At 48.1% G+C, this 15,012-nt stretch overlaps 1 protein-coding gene across 1 annotated transcript in view; it reads left to right on the plus strand.

Annotated features, from left to right (window-relative positions):
* Positions 1-15,012, plus strand: part of Snd1 (staphylococcal nuclease and tudor domain containing 1) — a 399,985-nt gene that overhangs the window by 312,332 nt on the left and 72,641 nt on the right. The window lies entirely within an intron of this gene.

A 15,012-nucleotide genomic window follows, 5' to 3' on the forward strand; every position in this document is an offset into this window, starting at 1 on the left:
TCTGTCTTCTGCCTGGTGCTTCATCAGCTGTTGATTCCTTTGGCTTGGTCTTCTTAAAGCTAGAAAGTCTGGTCCTGGGCAGTGGTCTGGAAAGCAGGTGGAGCTGCCAACCCCAAGGCGGGTTATCACCTGGTTCCCTGAGCTACGGCTCAGAGCAGCCCAGGGCCTACCCGGGGATTTAAATTTAGTCAAGGGAAATCCAAAGCCCTCCACATCCTTCCCAGCCTCACCAAAATGGGCAAATCTGGCCCTCTGCCAGCTTTGTGCAAATAAAGTTTTGTTGAAATATATACATGGTGATTCTTTTTGGTTTGTCTATGACTGCTTTTACACCATAAGTCAGTGTAATGGAGTGGAGTAATGATGTCAGAAGTCATATGGGCTGCAGACAAGTTTGCTTACAGTCTCTGTAATACAGACTGTGCTAAATTGGGTTAAATAGCTCATGGTAGCCATGTGGGGTTTCAAGAAGTCTTTGACCTTGAGGCGCTGGGCTGTTTGTGAGCCACACAACATAAAATTGTTGTTTTATGTGAGTGTAACTGCTGGGTCCCATTGGCTAGCATGTGCTTCGTGACATATTTCATCCTCTTTCTCCCGCCCCCACCGTACAGCTGCCTTTTTAAAGCAACTCCCTGCAGCACTGCCAAGGACAGGAAGATCTGGTGCAGTTTCCCAGACAGGGAATTGCACTTGTTGCTAGCATCTTCCCAGAAGTAGTGATGAGAGACAGCATTAGCTAATGGGTGGATAACCGGCTTAAAAGTGCAAACTCCTAGGACTTCACACTCCAGTTATCATGTGGTCCTGAGAATATGATTTTCTTGCTGCCTTGCCTTGGTATTTCTGTCTAAAAGATTGATCTAGCAATCCAACCATCCAAGAGCCCTTTGAGGCATTTGTCATGAGTACAGGTCACTCGTGCTCCTCTGACGTTGTCTCCCAGAAGGCCAGCCAGCACATACTCACCGACCCGTCGCTGTGCCAGCACGCCAGCTGTTGTCCTGTTGGAGAAACCTGAACTTTAAAAGAAGGAGATGTAAGATATTAATAAAAACTCAGTGTCGCATCTTTGCTTGAGACTGGTCCTTGTGCTTTAGCCCAGTCCGATTTGGAGCTCATGATCCTCCTACCTTTACAATTTAACTCCCTCCTAGTTCCAGGCTGTACTAGATACGGCTTTGGAGGAAGAGTCTACAGGGGCTCACAGTGTATTTTGAGGACCCCTTCATCATCTCTAAGACCTCAAAATTGTTCCCTTGATGATGCCTGGATAATAACACCCTCATGCTGGACAGCTCCAGCTGAACACTCAGGCTATGGCCCTGACCTATTTACCCTCTTCCTGCTGGCATCAGAAGAGAAAATTTCCCCCTAGGGAACTCACTCTGCAGCTTTAGTAACCCTGGCACAGCCCTAGTTGTCCGCTGGCCCCTAACCCTTGAGTTTTTAAAAGGCAAAGACTAAAGCATTATAAGCCACTGCGGCTGCTGGGGGAAGAAAATGCCTGTTGGAAGAGTGTGGCCCTACCCTGATTCCTAGATCTATCTAAGGAGGGGTGCGGTCTGCCTAGGGAAGAAAGCCTGGCATAAAAACAAAAACGGGCCCGTCTCCTGCACTTAGGATTCATGTTAGAGTGCCTCTTGTGTGAAAGGGGGTTGAAGGTTGCTCTAACCCAGGGCCTTTCCTACATCCTCTGGCTGAGCCCCAGAGTGCCCCACCAGCACTGTGCATCGTGCTCTCTAGGCCTCCAGTCCATCTGCTCAGGTAGCCTTCTCGCTGCCAGGGAGTCATGGAAGGAAGAGAGCGAGGAAGAGGGAGATTCAGTCCTGGAGAATCTAAGAGGCTGCAGTTCACCTGGCCGGGGTGACTCCAGTGAAGCCTGCTCTCACACATGCTGATTGCCATGTCCACTAGGAATCCTCACTGAGCCAGTAACTGCCTGCTAGAAAAGTAAGCAGGCTGCTTAGCTGTGTTTCATTTCTGTGCAGAGGTCACTTTATTCTAGATTATCATAGGCATCATCCCGGAGAAAGGGGGATATGTGTGCAGCCTTCTCTAAATGGCTCTTCCCCTACAGGTGCTTAAGAGCTTTCTGTTGGGAGAGAAAGGTTTTTCTAACCCACCTTTGACACTCCAGCACACACCAGTGATGGTTTGCAAGTTCAGTTTGTTCATAGTTCACTGTTGTTTTCATAGAGAGGGACTCAACAAAAGGGACCTTCATTTTATTGTGTTTTCTATGTTTTTTTTTTAATCCCTTTATACGCTTCACAACAAATGTGTGCAGAAATTGTTATCCCAGTCTCGCAGTCAAGGAAACGAAGTTACACCTGTTCCTCTCAAAGCTAGTAGTAAGACAGATACTAAAATAGAAATATCTGCACTCACCATCAAGCACTTTGCTCCGCAAAAATACTGCTAATTCTGCTATCAAACAGGAATCACTTTTATCTTTTTTTTTTTTTTCAACTCCAGAGTATCTAAAACTAAAGGATTTTCCCGGAGATCAAAATTTGCTGACACTGTTCCATGAAACATTCCATTCTGATTCTGTTCTTGGGCTAAGGGGTTTGCTGTGGCCCTGGCTCCCAGGGTATTTTCTCTGCTCTGGTGTAGTTCTTCCATCTTTTGAATGTCTGACTCGTTGCTTCATGTGCTGTTCAGCTGCTCTGGGACTTGCTTTCTGCGTGAACGTCTCCCTCCATCTGGTAATGGATCCCCACATTCCTATTTCTTTAGTCTTTTTCCTAGGAGGCAAGCCTCACTCTAGACAGGCATCTGTTTGCTTCTGGATAAAGTGTCGCCTCTAACTTACACATCAATTTGGCCACTGCCCAGCCTTGGGTCTCATCATTGGTTTCCTATCTGCACGTTGTCAGAACAGCCCTGTGGAGCCCATGGTTCAGTATTAGTACACACGGGATGCTCAGGCTCCTCCAGAGCGAGGTATCTGTTCCTCTCCAGCTTTGGGGCTTAGGAAGAAGACCTGCTCTGTTGTTATTTATGCTTCTCTGGGAAGCTCTACACAAAGTGGGAGAGGAAGGAAGGCGTTAGAGTTCTAAGGCAGAATGTGTGGCTTCCAGCTGAGGAGCTCCTATAAACTTGACCTTTCTGTGCACTCCCTGCAGACTTTCCTCTCTGCCTTTCCCCATCACCCTAACCATACGCCTACACAAAGGACACAAAGGTTTGGTGTCAAAGAAAAAGCTTCAGGCTTTGAAAAAAAACTGTGGTCGTCTAAACATTCAGTTTTCCAGTACGTTTTCTTGTCTCCCTTTCTTGTAGGTTTTTGTCCTCTGCTTTTGCTGATCAGACTGTTAGCCCAAGGGATCATTTTAAAGGTTAGGCCCCCACAAGTGCCTATCCCAAGTTGAGTTGTAAACACTATGTGAATGTCAAACTGCTATCTGACCCGTTCCTCTTGGGCTCGAAGCTCTTTCCAGGTTCTTTGCAATCCCCAGGGAGAAGAGACCTCCAGCCCCATCCCAAGCCTATAAATGAAGATAGCACCATAAGGTGTCAGGAAGCCAGGTGGCAGTGCACCTTCAGTTGGAGCACTGAGGAGACACAGGCAGGCTGCCTCCGGTTCAAGGCCAGCCCACGGTGAGCCCTCATCTCAAGAAGGATTGGGGGCTTACAGTAAAAGTTTCAAATGGGTGCTGCTACAACAATGCTCATTTTTTTTCTCCTTCCCCTGGCCTCCTGGGTCTCCCTGTCAGATTTAACTCCTAGGACAGCTTCCAGTGGCCTTCCTCAGCAAGTTTAGCCTGCATGCTGGCTCCAGTGGGGTTCCTCTCTGCAGAGCTGCTGGCTCAGCTCTGCTATTCCTCTGTTCTTCTGCTGAGAACTTTCATAGCCAGTCAAGCATAGAATTACATCCATTCTTCTGAAATAGCTGCTAGGGCTAATTTGTCATTGGCTTGGCTGAGGTCCTATTACCTGTGTGTCATAGGGGCTGTCTAAATGATAGGCCTCAGTGCCCTCCAGAAAAGTGTCCATACCTTGTTCCCCTCTGCTGTAGGAAATGAGGGTGGGACAGGCATGGTGTGGAACAGAAGAGGTGTGCCTCTATGGGGCATGGAAGAGGGTCTCAGAGGTGTGATTCTGTCCCCAGGAAGAACATCCTATTCAGCAGAAGCGCCCTCCCACTCCCTTAGGAACTGGTCTCCACTGTCGCAAACTCTGCTCTGAGAGACTTGGATTTTTCTCTGCCAGGTCAGCTTGTTTCTTGTACTGTTGTTCCATCAGAAATTAAGTAAGAAATATAGTGCTTGGACCTGAAGTTGTACTTTCCTTCCCCAAGTAGAAGCAGCAGCACCCTTGGCAATGCCAAGACAATCCTGGCACACTCTTCATCTTTAGTCCTGACCCAGATCAGTCCCAGGGTGAAGATGGAAAGACTCAAACATGATTTCTTCTTGCGTTTTTCCACCAAAATGATCCACAGTACTCATTTGAATGTCCTTTAAAGTGAGGCCTTAAGAAGGCCTGTGCACTTGCTGGCTCTAAGAGCATTAGTGTAGACACAGGGTCCTGAAAACCCTTCACACAGAGACACACCAAGCAGAGTCCCTCCCCTCACCAGATTTCTGACAGACGTGTTCTGACAGACGTGTTCTGACAGACGTGTTCATTACGGGTAGTCCCTGTGGGCAGCAGCTGTTGCTGGGCATGTTCATTTTCCTGGGCTACCGGGAGCTATGAAGGCCTTGTGACCCAGAACAAATGGAAAAGTGTTATCAAGAAGAAAGGACTGCTAAATGCCCCCAATGTGTTTTAATTGAGGTGGAGTCGAGGCTCCTGAGGCAGAGTTCCTGGCTTCTCCTTTCCTGATTGGTCATTGTAAATGTCCACTGGTGGGGCTGTCAGAGGTGAGAAAGGATGACCTCATACACACCTGCCCCTTGCTTGTCAGAAGAGTTCCATGCAGGACCCCAACACTTTGCCTGCACTTGCAGCACCCACAGTCATGGTGGCATGTTTAGAGTCTTCAGTCCTAGTGTCTTCCCGTTTTCTTTGTCCCAAACACTCTAAGCCACACCCACTGCCTGAATGTCCCCCGCCTCTTTGGTATTGCATAATTCAATTGATGCCTTTTTAGAGCACAGCTCATAATATATCCGAGCAAGGCTGCCTGAACCGCCAGCAAAGGACAAGCAGATTGCAGATTGCCTTTGCTCTCCAGGTAGCACTAACATTCTGCTCTTCTGCGTGTGACTCCCCCAAGGACACAGGCGTGACCGTCGTGGTGGCTGAGCTGACCTTAATTCTGCCTTCCTTTCACCCACTCCCTCGGTCTGTTACCAAGGACTAAGCAGCCTCTGTGCTCCAAACACAGCTCTGCCGATGAACTTCCCACGTGCCACTCCACCCGTGACAGTTTCTGGTTAGCTGAACCTAAACGGATTTTGAAAGTGAAAGTGACCAATGGTCTGTTATAAGATGCTTTTGTGCATGAATTAAGATTATGAGCAAGGTTGAGAAGTGACAGTGGAGATAGCCTAAACCTGGCCCAAACAGCAGAGTGTCATAGCCACAGGGGACAGCTCATTCCCAGACTCATCTTCACTGCAGTGTAAGGACATCTCTCACTTCTTGGTCACAGAAGGAAAAGTTAGTAATGTGAAGAATCAGCCCTGGCTCCTGATTTCCGTTTCCTGCCCGGCCTTGGACACAACCCTCCACCTCAGAGCCAGGCCGGTCTCACTGTGCACTGCGGCTCACTTGAGCCGTGTTCCTGTTGTGCTGTGTGGTAGCCCCGCTGCCTCTGACCGCCCTGGTTGCATAAAGAACGTGCCTTCTCCGTGAGGTTACTGTGAAGATGGCATGTCTACGTAAATGCTCGCCACAGGGCCTGCCGGTTCCTGGGCACTCCCTGAGCACAGTGTGCAGCATCACCTCCTTAGTGACACTGATTCCCCGCTGGTCTTGCTGACATGGGCTCCAGCCGCAGCGTGGATAAAGCACCGCACCACAGCGGGTGATAGACTTAACACAGGTGCACGCGTACGCAGTGACCAGGATTCATGTCAGGGTCCACAAAAGCGATGGTGGTTCACTACCTCAGCCCCAGGCCTGTGTGGGTCGGCATCGGCAGGAGAAATGCGCTTCCTGCCCCTCTTCCAGGCTTACACTGCGGTTAACATGACATACTTTGTCCCAGGGCTCTGAGCCTTCTCGTGTTCATCAAAGCTGCTAACAGTTGAGCTGATTATGGTGGAATGTATCTCTAATCCCAGCATGCAGTAGGCTGAGATAGGCAGATCTCTTGAACTAGAGACCAGCATGGTTTATTCGGATCAGCAAGGGCTATCTATATATAAGACCCTGTCTCTGAAAGAAAAAGAAGTTTTTGTTTGTTTGTTTGTTTTCTTTTGGTTTTGTTTTTTCTTTTGGGTTTTTTTTTTGGGGGGGGGAGTTAATGCTCCTACCAATTGGATGGATTTGGCATTTAGATAGAAACCCATTTGCCATCCTTGGTCTAAGTTCTCAAACAAGCCCTTAAATATCTTTGGGTATCAGCCAGTCTTTTCTGAGTATGATAAGACAGGGGTCATTTTGCCATTGGTTCTTCGTGTCCCAGACATCAAAACTACTTCCTTTGAAGGAGTGCCACTTTGAAAAGCAAAGGCCTTCCCAAGAGTGTTAACCTTTGCAAGAAGGCTTTTCTCCACTTGACTATGAACTGATAAGGCCAGCTACCACTACAAGAAGGGAAAGCCACATTGTAGGTGTCTGAGAAATAATGGCCAAGTACCTTTACTGCCTAAGCTACCATTGTCCCCTGCTTCTCTCTACTGACACACGAATCATGGCCACGTGTGGTCCCTCGGGTCACAGCAACTTGAGTGAGAGAGGAATGGCCTTCTAGACTCCGGGCAGCCCAGGCTTCCTTGTTCTCAAAATGGAGCCACGGTGCTTTCCTTTCTTTCTACAGTCAGCAGTCTAAGATCACCGTATGTTTGTCATTGGTGTGTACTAAGTTGGAGGACTTGGAAACTCGCAGATGCCAGCAGGAGCCCTAAGGAAAGATGTAGGTGTTACCCAGGCCGGAAAGGGGCAGGGGACTTTGTTTGGAGCCTTCCTTACTGGAGTGATGGCTCAAGTAGGAATGAAAGAGAGACGCAAGCCCCTTTCCCTTGTCCTTTCTCTTCCCAAATTAGCATCATGCTTCCTTTCCTGTCTTGTGATGCGGTGGACTTGTTTTTAGTAGTAAAGAAAGAGGCTCGCTGAGGTGGAATATGGTGCAGGCACCACATACCCTCCATGTCTTCCCAGAGGGCCACATCTGCATCCATTTGCCAGGTGAGAGCTCTGCAGTCTACAGCTTGTGGTATGAGGGGCTGCTCCCTCTCCGGCACACTCCAAAACCACTGATCTGGGCCTTTTATGGCAGCACTGTAACCTTGTATGAGGAAATGCAACAAACAGTCCATTACCACTGATTGGATATGGATTTTTGGTCTGGCCACCTGCCACTTGGTAATTTTAGAATAGGGTCACTTTCAGAATAGGAAGATTCCTTGTAGGGCGGGACTAGTTGTTTCTTATTGCCATGTGCCCCATCTCCTGAGTAGATGGCCGGTTCTCAGCCTGCCTGGCAGAGAGAGCTCCCCCTCAGCGTCCAGGCTGCAGACGGGGGCATTTCCAAATGTCTGGGGTGCACTTGAGCGCTGCCTCCTCCTAGTCTCAGCACTTCCACTCAGCACATCAGCAGCTTTGTAACTTGCATTTAAGTTTGCTCAATGTTTTGGGCTTTCAGGTATTTGTGGGAGGAAGGTGGGGTTCCTGGTGAACTGTGGGTCACAGTTTTCAAAGGTATGCAGTCACACCCAGTCACTGTCTCTGGAGAACCATTTAAGCAAGACTGCCAGGAACATCCTGAGGGCGCTTGCTGTTTTCACATGCCAGTTTTAAGTCTGGATTCTGTTTCATGTTGTACGTTGACCGCCTGCCCTGGTTTTACACTCTGCAAGATCGGGGTACTAAAGCTCTCTTCTGCTTTAAGAATGTCAAGTAAAGGGGGTGCTCACACAAGGTGGGGAGTTTCCGGAGGAGACTGATACTGATAGGCCCCAGCTGATACCTGAGACTGTTATGTGGCCTCAAACGGGAATGCTGACCACGCAGGGGTTTTTGTTTTGTTTTCTCACCAGCTTCTCAGTAATCAGGGCTAATTGACAGAACTGTGATCCAGAACTGCAGATAATTCTATACCCTATTGCATTAAACTTTATATAGATACAGATAGATATATAGTGGGGGGGGGGTGTACTCCCCTTCTCTGACATCAAATATGTGATGTGTTAGCAGTTTCTACATGTCAGGTCCTACTAAGCAAGGTATCTTAGCAGGACCTAATCCACAGGACTTAGCAGCTCTCACAGTCCTCTTTGTAATTGACTTGTTGGATGAGGCTCTGAGTCGAAGATGAGAACAGACACTGAGTATGTTATCTTCCTGTTTCTTGTTGCTATGCCCATGAATCTAACACTCCTTCTTCCTGGTTGTCTGAATAAGATCGTATTTGCACATCTGTCTTCTTCCCTGTGTGAATGTGGTCGGTTTCCTTCAGAATTAAGAAAAGGTCTATAACATTTTAACCAAGACCCCTGATCTTTATATCATGCCGTTCAACCTGGAGCCACGATATTTGTTCTTAGTGAGTACAAGTTTCACATTTTTGATTACCTATTTATGTTTTTTTAGCATGTGACCTAGAAAGGGTTAATAAGGTCTTGCTAGAGAATGTCCTTGACGCTGTGGATTCTTGTTATCCATACAAAATTGTAGTCAGTGGCTGAGATGGGCCAGCTCAACACCACTCAAGTATGGCAACTTGGAAATCATGAGACTTCAGAGCCCTCTCAAGTCTCGGTGCGTGGCTTCTAGCCTTCTCTCAAGGGCAGCTGTGTGGCTTAGGGAGCCCAGGGCCGTGCAGAAGCACAGCAGCATGTGAAAAGCGGGTGGAGGCACAGAGATGCTTTGTGCTAGCCATGAAGGTGTGAGCCCAGGGGCTATTCATGACCGTCACAGGGCCCCCAAGCATGCCTGCCCAGTGATTAAAAGACCACTCCAGAAAAATACAGCAGCTTCACTTGGCCCAGGCTTACATGAGTCTGTCCTTCCTCTCTTCAGCTCTTCATCTGCTCCTTGTGTTTCTGTAATTTGTACAGTATCGTTCAGGAGTGTTAAAGAGATCGATAGCAATTCACCTTTTCCCTTATTGATTACAGTGATAGCAAGGAAAAATGGCAGGCAGTAGCAACATTTATCATAAGCTATCCATTTTCTACTGAGCCACCACTGACTTGACCGCCTGTCGGGTTGCTGATCTGCAAGTAGTATTGCTTCTGTTTCTAGGATGGAAATGAAGGAGCCACCAAGTCTGGCTCTTCAATCACAGGTGGAAAAAAACAATAACTAAGATGCACAGATAGGGAGGTAGACAGACAGACAGATAGATAGAGAGATAGACAGATAGATAGGGTGATAGGTAGATCACCACAAGCGACAGCAGATAGGGCTAGCGTGATAGGAGATAGGGTGGGAGGGAGATAGATGATGAGTAAAATTGTTCTTTGGCTTCATGGCTTATCTGAAGGACTCACCACATGTGCTGTGCCATCGAAGACAGCCAGCTTGGCATCAGTTAGTCAACATTGCTCTGTCACTCTCGGCAGTACCCCCTCTCATTTTTCCAGAAGTGTGTGGCGTTCTTTTATTGTCTGTTTCTCTACAGAATGTAAATTGAATGTGGTGAATGCAAAGACCGTGACCCCTCTATATGGCTCCATTTTGCTGAAGTTACGGCTTATCATTTCTCCACGGCCAGGGTTGCATCTAGGGAGGCTGGGGACATGAAGGAAGGCTCCTTATGGTTAAGGGGTATTGTGTCCTCCTAGGGATAAACACAGGCAGTTCTTATCAGCTTTCTTGATCTTAGAAATAAGCGTGGAAGGAGTATGTGTGGACAGATGTGTGCTGTTCACCCTCACTAGCCCTATCTGCTGTCGCTTGTGGTGGAGAACGGTTTTAAATGTACAACTAACACCATTCCACAACAGAGCACTCACCTTAGTACAGTGTTGCAAATAGCAACTCGCCTTAGGAAAGACTAGTTTTTAATCCCAGGACTCTACAGAGGGAAGTTCGCACTGACTACAGAGCCAGATTGGCTAAGCCCACTGCTGCGTCTCAGATAGATGAAGATAAGAATTTTATTGCTTCTTACCCAGAATTCTCGCTCAAGCTCGTCAGTATTCCTTTGTATCCACGCTGAGGTTCACTGCTGGCATGCAAAGAAGGCTAATTCTCAGAAACATCTTCTTTGGTTGAGTTTCGGTGGAGAAGTCGTATGGGGGAGGAGCTTCCTGGCAGATGGTGCTGCTGGGCCACTTACCTGAGTACGTGGTTAATGGCAGCCAGTGTGGAATGCTGGTCCAATGGCTGGCTGCTTGTTGCTGTCAGGGGCTGCAGTCTTTTGTGTTAGCCCAGCACTCAGCCAGGCTTCTCCAGAAGGGCACTGCCGTCTCCCTCGGACTTCTGAGTGCCTAGTGGGTTGAGGGCACTATTTTAAACATCCCTCTTCCAGCAGGGAGGTGTCACCGGAGCCCCATGTGCCTGTGTCAGGTACTTCTGGGTGCTTGCTCTGTAAAAGGCAGCCAGCTCTCTGGGAAGCTGCTAGCGGGATGATTGTTCCTTTCCCATGAATCATTAATAAATGATTAATGTCTTGCATGGAGTCGTCGGGGAGCGCCTGATAGTTCCATCATCTTCCTCAGCTTTGGTCGACAGCTTTGCTTTATAAATGGCTGGAGATGACGAGAAGACTGTTTTTCCTTTAATGTGTTTTGTACTAATCTGGAAAGTAGCCCCATGCTTTCACATCATCTTGGCAGCCACAGTACAAAGGTTCAAGGCTTGCCACGGGTGGGAAATGCTGGTGGCCCAGCTCCTGAAACGGCAGCAGACCACAGGCTGGGCATGCTTTGGAGACACAGCAGATGGCACATCGTCTTGCTCCACTGGGGTTTTAGGCTCACACCATCTTCTTCCTCCAGCCAAGGCAGCCCCATTCCTGCTAGGCCTGAATACAGAAAGCATTTCTGGTTTTTTAGAAACTCCATTCTTAGGCAAAGATGGAAGAAGGCAAAGCAAATATAATACAGGAAATTCAATCTCATTATAGACATTTCCATGTCAAACAAACTAAAATAGAGCTTTTCCTTTGTTGGCTAGAAAAAATTTAGAATAGAAATCTACATTTCTCCATAGTGCATTGAGTGCAAAAAAAAAAATTATAAATAGAAGTAAGGATGACCGTCCAGTTCCTAGCACTTGAGCACAGGCTTCGTAATACTAAGTTAGAGCATTTTGTAGCTGGAATGGTGGAGGTTGTAGGGGCCAAGCCAAGCATTTGTTACAGGCAGAAAACTGAGGCATGAGTTGGTCACTTGAGCGCATTCCTATGGTGAGGTAGGGTAGAGCTCAAGTTTCCACAGAACCTGTGATGCCATAAGAATGTGGCAGCGTTGTCGGAAGAGGAGTGGGTGTGTGTGACTGAAGCAGACAGAGGTAAACAAGTGCCTTCTCGTCAGATTGCATTGCTGTAGTGAGGCACAGCCAGGAGACTAAGTCCACAGAGAACTCCCCTGGGTGAACATCCTCAGTGCTGTAGGAGAGTCTGCCCACCTGGGCCAGGGCACACAGAGCACATGACCGAGGAGAGGAGGCAGACAGCCGTCTGAACTGGGGGGTTCTTCATCAGTTCTGCTGAACAGTTGTAGAAAAGCTGCTGTCCAGGCCAAACTCTGAACTTCAGATACAACCAAAGGAAACAGCTAAGGAGCACTGAACTGCTGCCAGTTGACAGCAGCTTTTGTCCCTTGGGGAGGAAGGGCATACTGTTTAATTTGGGTTTTCCTCTAAGAGACTGGAGAAAGTTCAGCTTGCCCAGCTGAGATTGTCTTTAAAGACCCTGACACGGGTTTGACCCACAGCGTTATCCTTGCCCCAGCACCATGTGTTCAGGGTCTTGCTCCTCCGTCCTCACAAAAGGCCTCTGGAGAGCCAAGCCACATTGTCAGGGTCTTTGTGTTGAGGTGCACCCCAGCTTCTCAGTCTTCATGTTGTAAGGGATTTGTCTTGTTTGTCTTTAAAGTTGGGGAGTTACAAATCACATTTCCAACAATTTAATTTTATTAGCTAATCCCCCCTCCCCCCCTGCCCAAAGCATAGCTAAACAGAGCTAAACATACACACAAGGACTATATTTAGTCCTGATGGTGTGGCAGAGTAGAAAAGGCGCAAGCACAGAGGTTTATCTGCTACCTAGTAAACACAGGGAGGTGTCAGGCTGGAGAATTCAATAGTAATAATAAGCATTTATACAGTGCAATGACAACTTTGATACAGGGCATAATTTTCTGGGGAATGCTATTAATTGTGACTCTGCCTGTGAGCGGCCCCCTGGTGAGGGGCTTGGAACACCATGCGGAGTTAAGCTATATTAAACATCAATTAAAATAGTGTGAAATAGCAACTGAGCAAAAGATGCAAAGGTCAGAGTAGCTGTAAGCATGTACACAGGCTAGGATACGGGGGTCAGGACCCAGGGAGCCTGCTGCCCTGGTGGACTTGTGTGGTCAGCTACTGGCTTCTCCAAGGGCCCAGGATTATTGGGTTTGCTGGAAAGTGAATTTGGAGCCCATTAGCTTTCCTATACTCAGTTCTTGCTTCGTAGAAGTTTCAGAAGCTACTGCTTGCCAGCAAGAGATGAGGTAGACTGCCACAGTCAAGGGATGCTAGCACAGTGTTCCGTACTTTAAAGGTTCTTTATCTGTGCTGTCCAGGTCTGTGGCCACTAGGCACATGTAGACCCTGAACATGTGGGACACTCACACACACACACACACACCTTCACCTTCACCTGAGAGACAGAATCTTCAGCTAAGTTTTAGTAGTGGAATGTGGCTAGTGTTCACAATGCTGGACGGTGCAGGACCCTAGAACTGGGCGCCACAGATGTGCCCCTTGCCCAGACTGCCCGCTGTGTTTCCTCGGCAGCTTTTAAAATCCCTTTCTCCTCATGGTCTTCTTTTGAAAGATTTTCTAAAATGTATGTATGTACAGCACATGCATATCTGGTGGCTGGGGAGGACAGAAGAGAGCATCAGATCCCCCGGAACTGGGGTTACAAGCAGTTGTGAGCTGCCACGGCGGTGCTAGGAATTGATCTGGGTCCTCTGCAAGAGCAGCAAGTGCTCTTAACCGCTCCAGCCCTCTCCTCATACCCTTAACTTTGAGAGCATCTTTCAATATCAAGAAATGAGAAGCCTCGCCTTTGCCTTTGCCCCATTTCTCCTGACAAACACCAGTTACACCTCCACCAGGTGTTCGCTGCTCTCCCAGGAACAAATAGGGAATGGCCACAGAACTTGGGCTGAGAGCCGCACACAGGCCTACAGAGTCACCGTGATACCCACCGAACACATCTGACTCCGTTGCTGCATCTGATTTTGTGTTTCCCCAGACCTTTGGGGTGCAGGTCATTAGGGAGCACTCACACTCATTGGTCCTTTTGGCAGCTGAACTGCAGATACCCTTTCCCATAGCTCTTGGGCACTTTCGAAAGTTATTGAGTCCATTGGTTGGGGTGATACAATGTAGTGCAACCCTAGACTCAGAATCAGAAAGAGGTCCGTGGCTGTTCCACTCACCGCCTGGGGCCTCCCCAGTAAAAATGACTGTGTTGGACAAAATGACTTGTACACATTGAGACAATAAAGTAAAGAAATTCAGAGAGAGAGAGAGAAACTTGTGCAGCCCTGACCCTTTGCACTGCAGTGTCCCTTTGCACTGAAAGCAGCCCTCGCCTCAGGCTCCTCCAAGAGGCTTTACCGGGATTTCGTCTTTCGTATCCCTGAAACAAACTCCCAAATCGCTGTCCAGCACCCAAATGTCCCGAGACAAGCTGGATGGCATTGTTGCCTCCTTTGAGAATGGGACACATGCAACCATCAAGGAAGTCAAGAACAGACTGATTACTTTGGGTCATTCTCGGTTTATCGTTTGGGCTTATTATTGGCATAGGTCCATGAAGCAAGAAGGCTATAGAAGTCACCTGCAGTATCCAGGTCTCCATGCTGACTCAGTGGCTGTTAGTTAGCCTCTCCACCCAGCGGTAGAGTCACTGCTCCAGAGATTGTCCCTGGCCGCCCAGAGCCCCTGTGGAGCTGCCAACACTGCACAGCTCACAAAGGGCCCTGTAGCATCTCTAATTGAGGAGCTGGTGAGCGGCCGCCTTCAGTGGAGGTATTTTTAGCTACAGTGATACAGCCTCATCTTTTTGCAGGATGTTTTGTTTGGTTATTTCCTCAAATAAAATAAATAAGTAAAACTGAAGACTGTACTACTTTTACCCCAGTGCCAACACCCAAGAAGTTTTGGCGCACCCCCTCACCACAGCCTATGTAATTAATTCTCCCTAAGACCCAGGTGCTGGGGCACAGCATTAGTCAGAAGATTAGAGAGAGCACACAGACACAGGCAAGAGAAGCTAGCAAAGAGGGGACACATCCTGCAGTCTGGCCTGGTGTCGAGGTGCTGAGGGCTCTGCAAGCAACGTGGGCAGCGGGGAACCACCCTCCTTTCAGGCTGCTTGGGCCTTTGATGTAGCTGATGTGTCCAGTGAGTGGGCCTCAACTCCTGAGCAGAAGGCTCTCTTGTGCTGCCCAAAGTTCCAGACTGTAGTTTGCTGGGCTTTGGGAGTGGGGGCAGGGGGTCAGGGGTTGTTGTTTTGCTTTATGCTTTTATTTTCCTTGTCTTTATCCTATCTGTGACTTTGCCTGCTTTCCTTGTCTTTTGGTTTGGTTTGGTTTGGTTTGGGTGTGTGTTTAATTTTTTGACGTTTCAGTTATGGGGTTTCATTGACAAAGAAATAGAAGATAGTCACAGTATTTGCTTCAGCACATGCAGGACCCTGGATTGACCACGCCAGTGATTTGT

Source organism: Meriones unguiculatus, chromosome 21 (genome assembly GCF_030254825.1).
Source record: "Meriones unguiculatus strain TT.TT164.6M chromosome 21, Bangor_MerUng_6.1, whole genome shotgun sequence".
NCBI classification, from domain to species: Eukaryota; Metazoa; Chordata; class Mammalia; order Rodentia; family Muridae; genus Meriones; species Meriones unguiculatus.